Raw genomic sequence first — 20,435 nt, forward strand, 5'->3', positions numbered from 1 at the left:
CCAGAAGAGATTCTGTATTTTTCCCCCCAGCAAGTCATTCTGCCACGACTCCTTGACAGATATGTCATTGCTGACTCACTCGGGTGTGCTTGACTTCAGCTCGCTTGCTTCATCATAATCTGTGTGAAAAGAGAACACAGCGAAGTTAGCCAGGTAGGCTGGCTGCTGGCAGGGTGTTGGTGCTCTGGCTCTGGGTCCTGGGTTGGAGACTTGGTTTACCTGGGGCTTTTGATCAGAAAAGCAGACTTGATGCAAAGTGGTCCATTTGATCCTTGTAGCCCTGGCATGCTATAGTAAGCAGGGGCCAGGAACTACTGCTAGGACCCTAGGGTGCGGGTGGACCCTCTCCTCCAGGTGCTCGATTCACTCAGTCTTTCTAGAGACAAGTGGCAGGTGGAGGGATCTGCCCTGCCTCCTGCTTCCTCTGCTCCTCTCTACTTTTACTCCCTCCACTTTCGCCTCTTTTTCTCCAATATCTCAAAGAGCACAGAGGGAGCCAAGACATTCCCGGGATTCTCTAGCTCCTCTCACTTTTCATCTCCATCAGGAAATCGGTTTCATTGACTCATTAAGGTAAGACAAAGCATATTCAGTGGCTCCTAAAGGTAACTCTTAGACAAACACATGAAACCAGAACACTATACTAACTTAAAATAACCATCTGATCTCTTTCTATTAGCGATGGCTTATCATAGGCTAACTCAGTAAACACAACTAGTCTACAATCAAGGTAACTAGTCTATACTCGGACGTTGATATTTAAAATATTGCCTGCCTTAATTCACTTACACAACATCCACAATGCCTACTAAGAAATTCCCATTTTCTACTTTCTGGCAAAAATTTAAATCCTTGTTTTAAAATTTTCATAAGATCTATTAAAATTTCTGTCTCTAGATGAATGCTCTCCAAAGCTACCAATCTTCTATTCTATCCTGTCACCAGACACAGAATATTATTAAATCCTGTCAGCGTCTCTCAGTGACTTAGAACCACTTTAGCCAAAACTGGATATGCCTTTGTGACCCGACCTGGACATTCCTTTCCAGCCTTTTACTTTGTGGTAACAACAGTGTTGCCTGTTCTCTGGGTGTATGGCGTCATGTATCACCTCACCAATCTAGGTGTTAGTTTCAAATATGTAAATGAGGATTGTATTTAGAAACTTTGTTTTTTCGAATGGGGTTAAATTTTATATATATATATATATATGTATATATATATTTTTTATAAAATATATATAATTACATTATATATAATGTGTGTGTTCATACATATATACACACACATATGTGAATTTATATAAATTGGGTTTTCCATAAAAACTGGGAGTTTTTAGTAGCATTGGTTGAATTAATAGTATCACAGATATTATTTTTCTCATGTGATAGAAACTAGATATGGAGTATCCATCAAAGGCCCACTGATGGAAAACTTGGTCCCTAGTCCATGGGGTCATGGATAGGTGTACCAGGAAGAGCTTTGGCTAGTGGAGTCATAGCTTTGAAGGAGATATTGGGAGCCTGCTCCTCCCCTTCCTGTCTCTATTTCTGACCATTACGAGGTGAACAAGCCTTTACTCCAGAATTTGGACATGCTGAACTCTGCCACCAGAGGCCCAATGCCACTGACAGGGTTATACCAACATGGACTCCAGAAATGAGCTCAAATTAAACCTATTATCTTTTAAATCGATTTCCTCAGGTATCATGTCCAAGTGTCAGAAATGTAACATATTCTACCAGACAGCGGCATGCATTCCCAGACTTGAGCTTTACACTGAAATTACAGCCACCCCATAATTGCTAATGTTTCTCCTTCCCAGACACTCTGTTGCTGAACACTGCTTCCCTTGACTTCACGACTCACAGGTAATTAGATTTTAAATACTCTGGCCTCTAGCTTGAAATATAATGAGAATGACTTTAAATAACCAAACCATCAGCTTAGTCATATTTCACAAGTCTTTGAAAGGTCTTCACTGGGGACATAGAGGAGGTGGGGTGTGAGCAGAGAAGAGGCGAGTCTCCGTGCACCCCCAAACCCCAGCCCAGAAGACTCTGGCTCACCTCTGGTCTCTCTCTCCCCCTTTCTTAGGAAGCTGTATTTACAAACTGGAGGAAATGTATCTGCTGGCTTAGGCTTCAAGTGGGAGGACAATTTTTCTAATCTCAAGTACCCACCAGAAAGAGCAGCGATTGTTACATGTGGCCTCCCACTCTGATAGGCATTGCATCTTTTTCCCCCTTAATTTTAAGACAGGGTCTCCTCTAACCCCGTTTCAAACTCCCTGTGTAGCTGAATCAGACTCAGCACTCCAGATAGGCTGTCTCCGCTCCTAATATTCTGTGATAATATGCATGTGTGGCCACGCCCATCTCTGTTTTACTTTTGGAAACAAAGTATCACTCAATGACCAGATCAGATTGTCTTGAAGGTCACTGTTAGCTCAGGCTAGCCTTATACTCGTTATTTGGTCTCAGCCTCCCGGATTTCAGTTCTGTCACACTAAACCTGGCTACATTGTATCCTAATGTGACTTCTATCTCAGTTATTTTCAAAAGTGAGCCATGGTTTACAGACGGGGATATAAAATTAGACACCCGAACTTCAGGATGGAAGTCAATTAGGCCGATTTTTATTTTCAAAAACATTTTAGTTAGCGTGTGCACATGTGCATATCATGCTAGCCCCCATGTGGAAGTGAGGGCAACATGGCACTCTCCTTCCAGCATGTGGATATTGGCTTGTACTCAGGCAGGCTCTGTGGCTTTTACCTGATCACCCATATCAGATGCACTAGGACTAGAGTTACTGCCAGTTATGAGTTTTCATGTGGGTTCTGGGGATTGAATCTGGGTCCTTTTGAAAAGTGGTCAGTGCTCTTTATCACTGATTTCTAGCACCTAGGCTACTTAAAAAATATATAAGTTCTTTCTTATTCATAAGATTTTCATACAACATATTTTGATCATATTCATACCCCTCCCCCACCTCCTTCCTGATCCTCTCCATCTCCCTGCCTACCCAACTTCATTGGGTTGGTTGGGGTCAGACAGGATCCAGGTATCTGCAATTGTATACAAATTTCCAAAAATCCTGCACAAAGAGACAAATTTAGTCTAAGAACTAAGCTGGAGAAATGACAGTTTTCTTCGCACTTACCCTAAGAAACAATGGGCAGGGTACTCAGTAGGCATCCAAAGTTAATTTAGCAGAGGCCTAATTGTAAGTCTGCTGTTGGGTAACACTAGTTCAGAACAGTGAATTTCATTGAGAACGGGATACAGTGGTTCATATACATGGCTCTCATGTGAATGAAGCTGAATGTGGAACAGAGAGAGCCTCCTTAAATGGGGAGCCTACCTTTGAGCCGATCTTACCAGAATTTCAGCACTCTAGAAACTCCCCTGAGAAACTTCACTGCATAATTGAGGAAGTGGTAACTCAAAGGGCATGTTGGGAATTTTTTCCTGAAACTGGTCAATGATACCAGCTGTAGAGCCTGAAGCATTTTTTAATCCAAATTCTTCTTTTTTATTTGATATCACTAGCATCAAGAATTAAATTTTCTAATTAAAGTTGAGGTTTTTATAGTCAACTATAGTAACTTGCATTTGTCCTGACAGCTTATTAAGCTTTTAATATGTTCTGATTCCCCGAGTTCTGTGGTTGGGAAGCGTGAATTTGTGTTCTTATTCCCATCGTGTCCGTGCAGAGGGAGAATATGTGTGGTTTGACATAGGCATGGCCATGTCAAGTACCCCAGTGCTCCAATCCATGGGAACTGACAAGTCTTCCCTCGGGAAGGGTCAGTGAGTCAGGAAAGCTTTCTTCTGGTCCATATGCAAATGTTGGCCATGTGTGCAAAAACAAGTCCACCTTAGCTTTCTCCCCTGAGATCTTTACCTCCTGAAGACTGTTTCCCTACAGATTGCTCCTTCGAAGATCAGATAAACCTTCCCCCTTGCTGAAGAGTATATAGCAACCCTGCTTCCCTGTTTATCAGTATATAACAAGCCCCTCCCCTTTTTGTTCAGCTGTAGGCAGTAACCACACCTCCCAGTTCAACTGTATGAAATAGATACACTAAGCTTCTGGGATGGGATGCTGCAGCTTCTCCACGACAGCCCATCCTACCTGACCCAGGTTTTGGTGTGTCCACTTGTTTGTCATTTCTTCATTTTATCACCTTCATTCTATCACTTAGGTCAATCCCTGGAGTCATTCAGAGTGCAGCAGTTCACTATCTAATTATTAAAGAGCAGATCTCCTAGTGAGCCAAGGGCTCAAAACTAATTGGCTGTACCGGCTGCTCACCTCGTTCCAGAATTCACCTTTCTCTCTTCCTACCATCAAGTCTCCAACACGAGTTAACATGCAAGCCTTGCTAAGCCCAGCTTCTTATATGGGAACTGGAGATTCAAATTCCTGTTCCTTTGCTTGCAGAACGAACACTTTACCCACTAAGCTGTCATCCCAGATCCCCTCCTAGGGTTTTAATATTTCTATTTCGCTAGCACTGCATTGATTTGACCATCCTTCTGCGATACATTATATCTTCCTCTGTGTTTATAACATAGGGCTGCTTCAAACTTTCCAGTTCAAAACCATCCTGGAGCTCACTGGCCTGGAAAATCTTACTTCCTCACTGCTTGGTTCAGACACTGAGGCAGCTCAAGGCAGCTCAGAAAAGGACCCACAGGCAGTGTTGGCATGAGAAAGGGACAATCCTCTTCCACTTCCGTAGCTAGGTAACAGCCCCACCTACACCTGCTTCTTTGATTTTGAGACTTGCGGTCTTTATCATGAAGGTGGCTTTATATGCCCAAATGTCTCAGGTGGGAAATACCAAGCAGTGCCTAGGAAACCAACCACACATCCAGCCCTCATTGTACCTGCCATTCTCCTTGCAGCAAACTGAAGCATGGTAGTCCATGTTTACTTAAAATAAATTTTTTCCTTAGGTAAAATCCCCTGGATGGCTTTACTCTCAACAGGTTGGACTCAGGAGATTCACAACTAAATGCCCATTCTAAAAGGACAGCTAATTAAGCCACGAGTCCTAACTGTGCTGTATCATGTATGCATTTAAAATAGTTTCCCTGTCTTGAACTTTCTGCTGAACATGATCCCGGTTAAAACCCAAACTAAAACCAAATGAAGAAACAAACCTCCATCAAAGCAACATTAACAACCACAAAATAACCCACCCACCATTATAGCACTTATCAAAGAAGCGGAGATATGATAATTAAAAACGCACACTGATTTAGGTATTTACTTTAAAAGTTTCATTTATTCTTGCTGGGGGTAGGGTGGGGTGGTACAGCCCTCAGGAGACTGAAAAAGGCAGAGCTCTGAGTTCAAGGCCAGTCTAATCAACAGAATGAATGAGTTTCAGGACTGCCAGGGCTACCCAGAGAAACCCTGTCTTGATAAACGAAAACAATACCGTACAGTTGGATAGGCATGCAACTTTCCTTTTTTTTTTTTCTTTTTTCTTTTTTTCGGAGCTAAGGACCGAACCCACCCAGGGCCTTGCGCTTGCTAGGCAAGTGCCCTACCACTGAGCTAAATCCTCAACCCCAAGCATGCAACTTTCATAAATAAAATAAACTCTCCTCATCTATTGTTAAAAAAAGAAAAACAAAAAATAATAAAGTTTACTCGGTCTTAAGCATTGATCTACACTTGTGAATAACTGTTTTTTTTTTCTATAGAGATATCCTTAATTTGATACCAAAAATAAGCATTGAATATTGAACTAATCAATAAAACAACTTCAGATTGGAAATGATCTTTCAAGCCATCTGGCTCCTCTAATCTAGTTTATAACAGGGCTCATGAAGCACAGCCTCAGAATTACCTAGAGGGCTTATGGTTACAGCAAAGCTTTCCCAACTCCTCCCCAAAGTGCAGCAACAGCTGGGCTGGGTAAGGTTTGTTCTGCATTTCTAACTCGCACACAACTGGTGCTGACACGCTTGGTTAGAAGCCACAAGCACCACGGTCGTGCCTAGTTCATAGAATCAGTATTAAAAAGGGAGACAAAGCAAAGAAAGGGGAACCGTGGTGGGTGGAGCAGAGCGAAGAGAGTAGTGAGGATGCCGCTATTTAATTTATGATTAATATGCACAGAAAAGAAAGCCCAATGTGGGCAGAGCTATGCATTCGTTGGGTTGAGAAACGATCTCATATAGCCTGGGCTGGTTTCTTGCACAGCTAAGTATGGCTTTGAACACTTGATCCTCCTGCCTCTCCTCTTCCCAAGTATTGGAGTTACAGACGTGCACCAACACAGTCGGCAATATTTTGTTTTTCTTGTTTAAAGTTAGAAACACACACACACACACACACACACACACACACACACACACACACACACACACAATGTCCCGGGTATATATGTAATACACCTCTCATTTAATGACTTCTCAGAAATGACAAACATAGCTTCCCCTGTCTCATTTATCCACTCAATGTCATGCAGTGTGACTTCACCGAATCTTGAGCCTTGAAGTGATTGATGGCAGTGCTTCTACAGAAGCCACCAATGGCTTTCTGTCTCCCTGCCTCCAGCCTGATTGCCACATAGCCTATTTTAATCCCACCAGCCAGAGTGATCTTGGGAGAACAGAAATTCAATCATGTCATTCTGCACAGAACCCTCCAGCAGCTGCACAGAGAAAAAAAAAAAAAAGTTGCCCGATTCATGTTGCCTGCAAACTAGCTTCTGGTTCTCCTTTAGGCCTGGAAGCCTAAAGACTGCATTTTCCTGAAATGCTTCTCCTTTAGGGAGCTGGAGAACTCCGGACTCGCCTTCAAATACTGACCAAAATGGCCATAGTAAAGAGACCTGTTTACCTCATCAATTCTCAACCCTGCTTAGCCCTGAGTCCCCTTAGCATATGCTGCATACCTTAGTTGTAACGTTGATTAGTCGTTTGCTGCCTCTTGGGGTGGCGCATGCCTCCCAGAAGCTGGTCTATGGTGTGGTGTTTGCCCTCTTGTGGGGATCATTCTGTTTACCACCCATCCCACGTTCCTGGAGCACAGCGCTTGCTAAGGGCTCAATGGATTTTATTTGGATCACTCAAGATTCAAGTCTTTTTTTCCCACCAAACATTTCACGGCTTTGCATTTAGAGTTAGTAAAAGGAAATTGACTGCCCCACCACCACATACACACGCGCGTGCACACACACGCACTTTTCAAAGTCCCATTTCCTATGCATGCAGACATTTTATGAAAGCGGAAGTGTGCAGTGATGTAGAGTCGGTTAAGTAAATAAGGTAGCTTGTTCACCCATTAGGATGAAAAAAACAGGAAAAGGATTCATAGCGACAACAAAGCCACATTCCCTCTAGGTACAACATGTTCCTATTGTGTCGTCCTATTCAGTACGGATCAAACATGCATTATAATACTGTGTACCCCAAAGACAGACCTATATAACTCTGCCGTTTACTGGATTCTCTTTGCAGGAAAGCCACCTGAGGACTGAATGTTTCATTCCAAGTAACTCACGCCAAAATGCCTTAGAGAAACAATAATGATGGCAGAGAGAGCAATGCTTAAGCACTTACTGTATGCCAGGCGCTAATGAGTTCAAAACAACCAGACAGGATACATGTGGACTAGTGGCCTCATATTTAAGTTATACCAACAATCTTGAGCAAGGTGGGGCAGTAACTGGCCACAGGCCACAAAGGCCAATGGCCTTTTCTTGGGAAAAGTGACCAACTTCTCTGTAAACACTTAACCCATCGACTTCACAGGTAAAGTGACCTACTTTCCACTCCCCACAAAGCCCCTGGATTCTGGCGTGAGGTTCAAATGGGCTCCTTCTGCTTGGTTTGAGTCATACTTTGAGGTTCCACAGCACAGAGCACAGCAGTTCTCAATCAGAAGTCACCTTTGCCTTCCTCAGGCCTCTCAAAGTACACTTGTGTTTGAATTCATACAGTAATTAAACTCTGTGTTCTGTTTCCTTGCAAAGATTCGTTTCTGCCTCTCTGTCTGCTAGCAAATTCATTCAGGCTAAAAGGACTCTGACTACTTACAGTAGTTAGAAAACTGTTCAATAAAGAAGTAGTGCTGAATACCATTGCCTAATTTGAATTCTGAAAATGTCTGTCTAATATATATCCGCTAATCACACATAAAGACTCAGCACTGGAATTGTGGTGCCAAATTTTGAAATAACACTGCTATATTGGATATGCTATCTTTAATAAAACATAGCATCCATAAAAATTATTTTGAATTTTCTTCCTCTTTCAATTTTGGTGTCACCATCTAGAAAATTCAAAGGCACACATGCGGGCCTTGTTATTTTCCATGGGATAGTGGCTTCTTCGTAAAGAGGGCTCCCTCACACCATCACCCTCCTGCATGCAGCCATCCATCCCATAGTCCTGAAACAGTGCCTGGAACAAGCTAAGCGCTCTCGAGAATGTATTACTTCAGGAAGGGCTATTCCATGTTCTGAGAAGTCCTAACAGAGAGGGTCTTTGTCTCTGGATTGACAGTTTTCTATTTCCTTTAATCAGACTGATGTCCTCAGGGCATGAGATTTTTGTGTGAAGAAATACTCCAGTGAATAAACTGGCTTTGCCCGAAGCGAGCATTCTCGGTGTGAGTGCAGTGGAGCAAACCTTACATTTCCATCTGAGCACAACAGAATTATGGGATGCTTTCTGTTTCGAAATAAATTGTTAACACTGCGAATAGAAAGCAGACAACACACTCAGACAAATGGCCAGTCCTCGATCCCTACACCCACTGTAACATCAGCCATATTGACAGCCCTGTGACTTGCCCTTAGCAGCGTTTCTGCTACTGCTCGCTGGTACCGTGTGCTTTAGGCAGTTTCTTTCCAGGCAAACACAGACTGTTTACTGACTGAATCAAAATGACAGCACACTGTTTTCCCCATGGAGCTCTGAGAGTCGATTGCCTTTTCTGCTTGGCAACCTGAGGAAACTTTAGATCTGGGATCTTGAGGGACGACCTGCTTGTATCACTTCAAGATGGCCATGTTGGCTTCCCTACAGGTATTCAGCCACCCCTCCCACTTGAGGTTTAAAATAGAGGAGCTGGAGGTTTTTCTTCTCCCAACCAGGGAGGCTTGGATCACTTCCTTCAGACCAGTGCAAGGGGCAAACCCCGGTGAGGGATGGGATGATTTGAGAAGTTCTGAATTGTGTGCTGGGTGATTCTTCATTAACCCAAGGCCAAGCACATGGTGAGGCCTTCTCTGACAAGAATGTCGTGAGAGGAGTTGGCTCCTACACCAGAGGCCTAACTTACCTAGTGGTGGTACACAGGGACAGTGCGACATCATAGAGTATGTGCTGCTGACTCCTGCCTTTCAGAAACAAGATTTAAGAAAGTGATCAGTGTGTGTGTGTGTGTGTGTGTGTGTGTGTGTGTGAGAGAGAGAGAGAGAGAGAGAGAGAGAGAGAGAGACAGACAGACAGACAGACAGACAGACAGAGACAGAGAGAGAAAGAGAGACAGAGACAGAGACAGAGACAGAGGGGGGCAGAAAAAAGTAAGAGGTAGCACCCAAGATCACCCAGAGAAAGAGAAGAGAAGGAAAAAAGAAAGAGAAAATAATGCCTTTTTTTTTAAATCTGGGAAAGTCTAGGTCTGTGCTTGGACTTTGGGACTATGCATAGTATACTCAAATGTTCATTTCTTCTGAGATTAGGGTTGGAGAGTTTGACAGTACTTGGTGTTCTCAACAAGGGTCATTGAACCCTGCTTTAAAAATGTTTCCAACACAAGAGTGTTATAGCCAGTAGAGTGTGCACTGATTTGGAGAAGATTTTAGTGAACTGAGCACTGGGCCAAGGTTCTCTTTATCTCTACTTAAATCTGCTTTTTGGTGACTAGATACTGTGAAAGCCTTTCAGAAATATAGACTTGAATCCTTTAGATCTAGACACTGAATGTCTGACTATGGATATTCAATACTATATATGAAATTATCTTATCAAATCCTTCTCAGAGGGTCTCTACACAAATGAGAGGGTTTTTGTTTTTGCTTTAAAAAAATCTACGAAATATTGTCCACTCTTTTAGCGAAATATTAATAATTACTTGGTTAAGGCTCCTTAAAGGGTCAACTTTTATAGTAAAGAAAATGTAAAAATGGCATATCTTCACAAGGATCTGCCATTCTCTTCAGGACCAAGAGAGTCTGCATTTTCCCCTTCTCTCTTTTTTTTTTTTAAAGATTTATTTATTTATTATAGATGAGTACACTGTAGCTATCTTCAGACACACCAGAAGAGGGCATCAGATTCTATTACAGATGGTTGTGAGCCACCATGTGGTTGCTGGGATTTGAACTCAGGACCTCTGGAAGAGCAGTCAGTGCTCTTAACCTCTGAGCCATCTCTCCAGCCCAGCATTTTCCCCTTCTCACTGAGCAGAGAGCAGTGGCACTAAAACAGAGCAAAGAGACTGTGCCCTGGCCTGATTCAGATGTGGATGATGCCACATCCTGCAGTGGGGAAGGCAGAGAGGAAGGGCTCCGCATGGAAAGACAGGAGGGATACTGGTCACTGAACTACACTTTTGCAGACAAAGAAGAGTCATTATACCACGGCTAAGTGAGATTTTTGTCTTAGATAGGAATTGCAGTGGCAAGGTGCTCAGAAGAGCCAAGGACAATACCATGGTCTCTCTGTCCTCCCTCTTCTGAAGACAAAGAATCCAGTAAGCAAGAAGCAGGCTGGAGCAGGCAGGAAGCATAAGGGGAAACCTCAAAAGGGCAGAAGGGAAGGGAGATATTTTACGCACACCAGGTATCTCATCGAGGATGTGGGTGATCCAGAATTCTGATTCTGAATGGGACTGTGTAGTCCCTTGTTCAAGTGACCACCCCTACTCCACATTTTAAAAATTCATAGGCTCTTTATTAGAACTATTTCAGGTTTGTAGAAACTTGATGGGAAAGTACAGAAAGTTCCCACATCAAGCGGCCCTTCCTGAGTCTTAAATATTTAGTGTACAGGGTTCTTAATCAGAAGAAATTGAGGAAAAACAATCATTAATTTCTTCCTGCATAAAACTTCCTGGATGGCTTTCTTGTGTGGTGTTGACTATTCAAAAGTATTTTTTCTCTTTCTTATTAGCTTGATTCCCATATTGTCTGACACCAGCACTAATACTGTGCATGTAAAGAAATGGCATATTACAATGTTACAACTTTGAGGTATGAAGTCAAAATGTATCTTATAGTTACATAAGAAGGAGCCCTTGTTATTCTGGTGATATATCTTGATTTTTCTATGTTAATTTGCAAGTTTCAACATCATGAATTTGCATATGCTCTTCCACTTTTCCTTTGACTCCTGAACATTACCCTTTCTTTTCAAAATGCGCAAATGATATTGAATAGAAAGTTGAAATGTTTCCTCCCACCCAAATTCATCCTTGTAGCTGTTGTCATGTTGGTAGAGGGGAATAGATAGATCAACAATAAATTTATTTTCTACACTGTCAAGTTTAAGGGAACTCTTCTTTGATGTTTCATTAATATTAATACTTTGCTGACTTACTATTCACATTTCCATAGTGGATAACCCCAACTATTTTGTGTGTATTAGAAAGATAAACCTTTTAAAATAAGGAATTAATCCCAGTGTATGAGTCTAAGCACTGGCTCACAAACCTTCAACATAAATCTGACTTTGAACCCAGTAATACATTCTTTGTACTTCTAGAAGCACCAACTACCTGCTTCAAAATATAGATGCTCTCAACATAAGATTCAGCAGACCTTCTTGATATACTGAACACTTTGCTGACTTGATCAATAGAATGTTAGAAGCTAGACATGTAGTCCAGTTAAGTAGTAGTGTTGAATGATGAGGACTTCACAGGGGAAAGACTAGGATATAAACTGCTGTAAAGGGCAGAGAGTGCTCTTTACCTCAGAGAAGACTGGCAAACCAACACAGAAAAGCACCTAAGGTGTTAACCAGGAAGTGTCTCTTTAAGGAGCTAAAAAGCTGACTCACCTGAAGAATGGAATGTCTTTTTTAAAATGCATTTAATTATTAACCTATTTAACGATTAGGTTAAAACACTTCCTTCAGAAAACCACCACTCTCTGAAAATACATTTAACAAAGAGTTTTGGCTTTGATTGTTGTTGTTCTGCGGAACCTGTTTCTTTCTAAAGCTTCCAAGAATTAACAGTTTCAAAATATTGGAAATCAAAGGTTCTCCTTTTGAGCTGGATGACCTGGTTATTCAAAACATGGTGAATAAACACACTCCTTTTTGATTATTTAAGACTTCATTCTCAAGACAGCGTTTCATGAAGAACAGAATAATGAGGTTGGGGAATCTGTGGCCAAGTGAGTTGAGGTTTACTGACGCTTACTACCCAGTGAGTACAACTGTCTAGGTGATGACTTCACGAAGTATTCAATAACCACCACTTAGGTGAGGTCAACCCTCAGAGGTAAGGATAAGAAGTTGCCTATCTGGAATCAATGTCAGCTCATTTATCCTCATTGTTTCCTCTGTAGAAGTGGATATAAGGGCAGTTTGCTATCTCTACTGCCTTTATGTAACACACCAAGTCATTAGCATCTTAAAATGGTTTTGAAAGTCATGGCTTTCAACTCTCTAACTTCTCTCAAGTCGAAGTTCCTTAGCTTTGCATAATTTTCTCTGCCGTTTTTAGGTTAACTGATGCTAATCTGGCTGCATATTTCAACTATGCTTTTAAACATACTTTGAAACCTACACTCAATCCCAGAAAATCCAGTGAAATTGGCCAGAGGAGAAGCCAGCCATTGTTCTTGTAGCTCTCCATCAGGTATAGTCAGGTATGGGCCAGGATGAGTGAGCCCTGGCCCCCAGCCTGCTTCTGTCCCTTTTTCTTCACTGTATTTTCTGTACTCATCACTGTTGTTGATGTTGTTGTTGGCATTTCAATTAGTAAGGTTTCACAACTCCATACTTTTTTTTTTATTTTTTTGCTTAATGGCTAGGCTCTCATTCTAAACACATGAACTGTAATCTGGTATTACCTGGGCTGTGTAATACGCAGAATGATTATAAATCTTACTTTGCATTTTCCTCCAATATTGATATAATTTATATCAATTTTGGTACAAATATGTAAAGATTGATGGTAGAACCTAGTGCAACTGTTGGAAACTGTTGTTACAGAAGGATAGAAGGATATCCTGGGCTAGCATGGAGCTAAGTGGTAATGCACATGCCTAGCATGTGGGAGGTACTAGATTCAAGCTATAGTAATAAACACACTTGCAGGCAAATATGCACATGCACACACATACACACATATACACACACACATACATAAACATACACACATGCATACATACATATGCATGCATATACAAACATATATACACATGCACACATATGCATACACACATACACACACATACACACAAACATATACACACATACGAACACATACATGCACACACAAACATACACACACACATATGAACACATACATATACACACAAACATGCACACATATATACACACATGTACACATATATATACATACATACACACATATACACATGTATATACATGTACACACACACATGAGGGATTTATGGCACATTAATTAACTAAATAAAGACTAACAAGATACATTTAAGACATTGAGAATATATAGAATTCAGGACATATAAAGAAACTATCAGTAACATTGTAAAATTCACAGCAAAAAAGAAGGTCTGTGCGGTCTCTGTATGTAAAGCTATAAATGATATATCTCACTAGCTTTAGCGCAAAGTAGAAATGGGTTCATTACATAGCACCAACTAGTGTACCAGGAGCAAGATGTCAACAGCAAAGGAACCATTAACGCAACCAAAGGGAAACGGGGTGGCCATGAGTCTCATTGAAGTGCTATGTTGGTGTAAGCATCAGTCAAAGAAGCACAAACCCGTGGGACAGAAGGGAGCAGTAGACCGAGGCTGGAGCTGCCCATAAGAAGCCAACATGGCAGTGCTTCCACATACGATCAAGTTGTCTCTTCTCTGCCTGGTTTGTTTGGTCTCTGGCATAACACTGGTTGGGTTGGAGAGAGGGACAGGAAATGACAAGATTCTTCCTACCAAATGGGTCTCTTAGTATAAGTAAGTTGAAGATGACACCAGATATTAAGAGAGGAATTAGTCTGACACAGAGGCAGGCGGATCTTTGTGAGTTCAAGGCCAAGCTGATCTACTGAGTGAGTTTCAGGATGCAGAGGGCTACACAGAGAATCCTTGTCTTGAAAAACCAAAACCAAAGGAAGGGAAAGGGAAGAAGGGAGGGAGGGAAAGTAGAGGGAAGAGGAGGAGGAAGAAGAGGAGGAGGAAGAGAAGGAGACAGAAAGATAATAGAGAGGGATTTTATTAAAACTCTGGAATTTTCAGCTTTTCAGAAAAATCACTTGGTCGAGCAGTTTCCTAGCCAGGACAACATGGGGCTCTCTTGTCTTCAAATGGCTTGGAATGAACTTCCTGCCTCCTTGGCCTTAGCATGAACAGTTTCACTCATTCCTCAAACTTGCATTGTCTGTACAGAAGGTTGGGTTCCTTTCCTTTGGCCTCGATTTTTAAGGTCATTCCCACCACAGTTCCAATATAAAAAAGATTCCTAGGATACTTTGGAACAGCCTAAGTTGCAGAGGAAAAAAAAAACTTCATAAAAGTAATGTTACACACGGACATGTAGAAGGCAGGACAGACAACTGACAAACAAGTGGCCAGTTCTCAAACGGAGGCTTAAGCCCACAGCCTGTGTACTGTTAAACCGTATGCAAGGTCATATCAGTCACAATGCCCTAAGTAATGAGAATTGTGATTTAATTAATTACTCCAACTCCTGGGAAAGCACAAGTACAAAATGTTCTGCACAACTCAAGAATAAAGTATATTCTGACTACTGGGAAAATTAAAATTCCCCAAAGAGAACTTCTTGGCAGAAAATGGCCAAAGTTATTTAAAGAGTGACTTTTCATCTTTGAAGTCACCCACTGACTAAAACAATATTAAATCACTCTTTAATAATGTAGGCACCATCATTTCTCTTACATTGCTCCCGAAGGGAGCTCGATCACATGGAGGACTTCCTGTATGCAATCTCAAAAAGGATGAAACTCTAATTCAGTTATTACAGAAATAACAGAGACATTCAAAGGAATTTTTGAACATTGGTAATCCTTCATAATGCCCATATAAATGACATCCGTGTTTATCTGTACTCATTTTAATATTCTCTTTGTAACTGATTTTCATTTATATATTTTGGGCAAAAATTTCCTTCTATAAGCTTCTTACATTTCAAATCCAGAATTTCAAATAACAGACATGGGGACCTAAGAAAACAATATATCAATAGTTGTCACATTGAAACTTATATGCCCAGTTGAACAGGTAAAGTTAAATTAAATTACATTTTTAGGTTAAATGTGGAAAATTTTTACTGAGGCTAATTATATATATTCAGATAAAATTTAAACTTCAGGGACCCAGAGAGCCAGAGTAGTTGTGGCAGATCATAGAACAAAGCATTCCTTTGCTTTGCAAGTGAGAGAACTTTTATTATTGCCTCACAGTTACCAAAGTGAAAATCAGTATTATTTTGCCCTGAATTTAGTGGCTACCATTTGTTGTTACATCACATTAAAGGACAAACAAAGAATGTGATAACTTCACACCAAAGCAAAATATATGTCAGGTAAAGGTGAGTGGTGAAAGTTGCCTCCAGATCAAATAGAGGTGCAAGATTCAGTAACAGCAGGTCTGACTCATTTCCTTTCCAAAATTTCTGGACACCAAATATATAGGAATCCAGATGCTGTGTTGTACACCAGCTGGCTGTGAAAATTGTTCATGGGGCAATATTCAAATGAAGGTTAAAAAAACCAATCGATTTGAAGTTACAACCACAGAACCTAAAAGTTCCTAAATTAATAGTTTCTGGTTTTAATTATATTTCAAGAGCAGGTGAGCAACGGATCCTCATTACTCTGTAAAGTGAATAAAGCAACCAATTGTATAAGCACAGAAATAAACAATCCACTTCTGAGGACAAGTGAGACACTGTCACAAAGTAAGTTCACGAAGTTTCCGAGCAGGAGAGATAACAAGAAATAGTGACATGGACAGCCACTCAAGGCAAGAAATGTCACTATCTCATTCCATGCTCAATTTTTCGTTGGAAAAAAAAAATACATCATTACTTACTTGCACTTACAGATGGTTTCTGATAAACTTCACCCTGCAATTAACGACTCACAGGAGCTTGGAGGAAACTGGAGCCAAGAGAAATGACTAGCAACAGATTCCAAGCTCAGTGCCTGTCCTGCTGAGAAACGTTACTCTCCAGTAGCTAAGCTTTTCCTGCTCTCTCAGCCGTCCGTCCGCTCTATGCTATCCTGAGTCCATTAAGTCATCCTGGCTGCCGTGAGGATGAACCTGACAGCGCAGTTACTGGAGTCAGTTTAAAGAGGCCCAGGGTGGTTGAAGGAAAGGATTAGGAGGCCTGGGGTGCTGAAAGGTCACCCCAGCTCTGGCTTGCAGAGATCCCTGTAGCACACAGCTGTCAGAAGCACCAAGCTGCACTTAGAGAGTCTTTAGGGAGAAGCGGGGGCCTTCGGAGCATGTCAACAATTTCATCAGGCGCATTTTGCCTTCCTACATTTAACTGTGACCTTAACAGGATTGAAGCCCAAAGAGTTTGTGACTCAGTCAGAGCTAAGACATGTCTTAGGTTTGGGGGCTGTGATCTGATTATCATATAGTATTATAGAAGTAACTTTTAAAAAAAATGTGATTTCCCCAAAACACAGATCGCCTCTGTGGGTCTTCCCAGAAGCCTTTTGTCTGAAAGGCAAGTCCTCTTAAGGTAAGATGAAGGAAGGATAAAAGCTCTTGGCTTTGATTTTGCTAAAAAGAAAAATGAAACAGACAAACAAGCACAGTGCAGTTCATAATGACACCATTGGGCAGGAAGAACCATCTTCTAGAAGTTCCACAAACTCTCCAGAAAGGGCCTTCAAGGTCTCCACTAACTGACGTTGTCACCGGTAACACCATTGGTCTGTCGAATATTCAGCCAAAGCCCCCTTCCAAGATGGCAGTTACCCACAGCTAAAATCCGGTGTTGGCTTCATCCCCTCCACCCTTCCCTGTTGAGGTGGAAGGTACTTCATCACTGGCACTAATAATAGCAGTGATCCCTGTATCTTTCTGTGGGCGCTGGGGTGGCAGAGGAGAGAGGAAGTCAGTAGTCACCAAGCCCTGGATAGAAAATATTTCCTTTCCACAGTTGTCTAAGAAGGCACATCGCCGTGTTATGGGCACTGTGCTAGAGGCTACAAATTTTTACTTATTAGTTAGGAAACAGTGAACCTGCTTCTGTCTGCCAAGCTCTTTACCAGTTTCCCATCCACTGCTTGGTGTTTCTACCAAAGAAGGAACTGGCCAAAGACTGCCAAAACTTCTCCACTTCTCTAGCCCTATGCCTAAGGAACCATTCATGGTCATACTGAAGTCAGGAGAGCCAGGGATCTGCCCCATGAAGTTGAGCTCAGAAATCAACAGGAGGAAGTTGAAGGAATCAGAATCTGGCTTTGACTCGACTTCTCAACTCTCACAGGGAAGGAGAAGACACTTCTGTAGTAGGTGCTGTCCCTATGGAGCCTACGAAACTCTTAAGTGGCTGAACTTAAACCATATCCCCATTTCCAGCTCAGAGCTGAACCCTACTGAAGGAAAGAGTAATGTGCGTCCGGATCCTACCAATGAAATCTCCATCACGTTTTTTCCTAAAGAGTGAAATACTCTCATGTGTTTTAGATGGCATGGAATCAGGACACTTCATCTCTGAAGAGTTCAAAGGGCATGGTTTGCAAGGTGGAGACGTGAGTGCCCATTGGCTTTTCAGGTTATGACCACAATGTGTAGAAAAGTAAGCAGGGCAAGCAACCAAGAGAAGTGAGCATCTGAGCCATATGAAGAGCTAAGGAGGCATTGCAACTTTAAAAACAAAACCAAAGAAGTAACATTCAGAGTCCAAGTATAAACATCCATTCATAAATGCAAACTAGCCCACCCAACCAGCTCTGCCATTTACAAAGGGGAAAGCTACTCACTTTCCAGTCACCTGCAGGCATGGCGTGCACTGTACAATACAGCTGAGCCAATTAGCATTTATTTCTGAAATCCCTTTCCAAGAAAACACTTTTCTTTACATCCTATAGTCGGAGTTCTTCTGAAACACACGAGACAGGGCTTTCCTCTGCGGCAGACACTATTTTGAAATGTTTTAATGGGGCCCAGTGTAATTTTACCGAGTGAGATTGCTTGGTTTGTTCGCCACACGATGAAAAAAACAATATACTTCGGGTACCCCAAGGTTTGTTTTCTTAGGCCCTTTGTTTAGTGCTGACCAAAGCCTGGGTTGAAACCACAGGTCTTTTCTTTCTCATAGGACACACTGCTCAGACTAGATTAGATGTAATATTTCCATGCAGATTCTCACAAACCTAATGATGAAGATCTTTGTCCTCGAAAGAGACATTGTAATACCTATTGTGTGTACACACCACACACACACACACACACACACACAGAGACACACACAAACACACACAGACAGACACACACACACACCACACACACACACAGACAGACACACACACACACAAACACACACAGACACACACAGACAAACAGACACACACAAACACACACACAGACACACAGACACACACACACAAACACAGACACACACAGACACACACACACACACACACACACATACACACAGAGCTTTATAATCTTAAAAACTTGTCTTTCAACTAGTGCCTATAGGTCTTCTGCTAATGTGGTAGTGGTGCGATTGCTAACTGAATAAAGCATGAGAGTGGTGTAAAATATTTTAGTGACAAGCACAGACTCTACACAATGTAAATTATTCTCATTTGGCCTCAAGTGAGTTTTTCTGGTGATTGGTAGTAATAGGACTAATAATAAAAACCAAACCACGAAATGTTCCAGGAAGAAAAGAAACCTACCCAGCTATCGAGCTTATGTGCATTAAAAGGCAACAGAAAAGGAGGCTATGGAACATATAAGAATCCTTGGGCCATTTCATTTTTAACAAATCAAATGTGTTCTAATGTTACTCTTGGTGATCTCTTTCCCCCTATGCAGATAAATTTCGAAGAGAAATGAGAATGTCTAAATAGCCAAACACCTTCATATTGATATCACCGTCTGGCTCTATGACCTCTCCAGAGCTGCTGAATAAATAAAATAAAATAAAAAATTAAAACAAAAAAGAAAACCCTAAAGCATGGAAAAGATAGTTCCAATTTCACTGAGCATTTATGATGTAAAGACACCGAATAGGCGGTGTCGTCGTGAAACCTAGAGGTTGACATTAACTCTAACAAAACAGATGTTCTCTCCATACAATGAACCCCAAACATCTGCTTGTTTCACAGACACACACACACCACACTCCTTAATTCCTGGTCTGTATCGTAAATCACCATTTCCAGACCGAAGCTGTTTCCTTTGAAAGATAAAGGAATAGTAAGCAGTTTACAAATCAAAAGATGCCTTGAGTTCTTATCATTTACATTTAAGCATTAGGCATTTTTTAAAAATGGCAGCACGGAGGAGAGGATTTTAAAAGGAGAAGATGAGCTGCCGGCTAGATTCGACAGTCCAAATAATTAAATGTCTTGTCAGCTTACCTGATGGAGAGCCTTAGGAATCACAGCTCAACAAAGGACAGCATCCAAGATGGTTAGAATGGACGGTGCCACCCCCTGTAGTTCTTCAGATTTGGGCCACAGGGATTTGCAAATTACATTCAATTTTTCCCCCTTGCTTTCTCTGTGGACATGAAAACAAAGAGACCTTTCCAGAATCCTCTCTGCTTATGCCTCCGCTTCCTGTTCTGAGATTCACTCTATGGTACCCAACATATATCAGAAAACGGCCCTGGAAGGGAAAAAAAAAAAAAAAGAAAGAAAAAAGAAAAGGTTGGCGGCACTCAACGTGTCACTGCCATCTACTGGCAGACACACGCCATTGCGCAAACGACAAAACACTGCTGCTATTCCCCATCTCTTTGGAAGGCAGGAGGTAAACCTGTGTGGAAACATTATGAATCATGTAATGGCCCCACGGTGACAGCAGAGAGATGATGGGAGCAGGGGTAACCTAGCTACCACACGAGTGTGCACAGTTAACCTTTCACGCCTCTTTTTTTTTTAATTTTCTATTGTTTGATATAGAAATCGTTTGTTTTCAGAAAATCTTCTCTAACTCTGCTCTTCTGAGATGAGTTATTTTCCCACCAAGGTGGAAAATCTGGCTTCTTAGAAAACAGTATAACATATAGGCAGATGTA

At 41.5% G+C, this 20,435-nt stretch overlaps 1 protein-coding gene across 5 annotated transcripts in view; it reads right to left on the minus strand.

Moving 5' to 3' along the window:
* Scn3a (sodium voltage-gated channel alpha subunit 3) overlaps nucleotides 1-20,135 on the minus strand; it is a 111,730-nt gene extending 91,595 nt beyond the window's left edge. For 4 of the 5 annotated variants that reach the window (XM_087653743.1, NM_001437770.1, XM_087653744.1 and 1 more), the window contains 1 exon segment: nucleotides 19,774-19,981. The gene's annotated coding sequence lies outside the window, so the exon portion shown is untranslated. 5 annotated transcript variants of the gene reach the window in all.
* Between the last annotated feature and the right edge of the window lie 300 nt (nucleotides 20,136-20,435).

The sequence above is a fragment of the Rattus norvegicus genome, chromosome 3, assembly GCF_021556685.1.
Source record: "Rattus norvegicus strain SHRSP/BbbUtx chromosome 3, alternate assembly SHRSP_T2T, whole genome shotgun sequence".
In the NCBI taxonomy this organism is placed as follows: domain Eukaryota; kingdom Metazoa; phylum Chordata; class Mammalia; order Rodentia; family Muridae; genus Rattus; species Rattus norvegicus.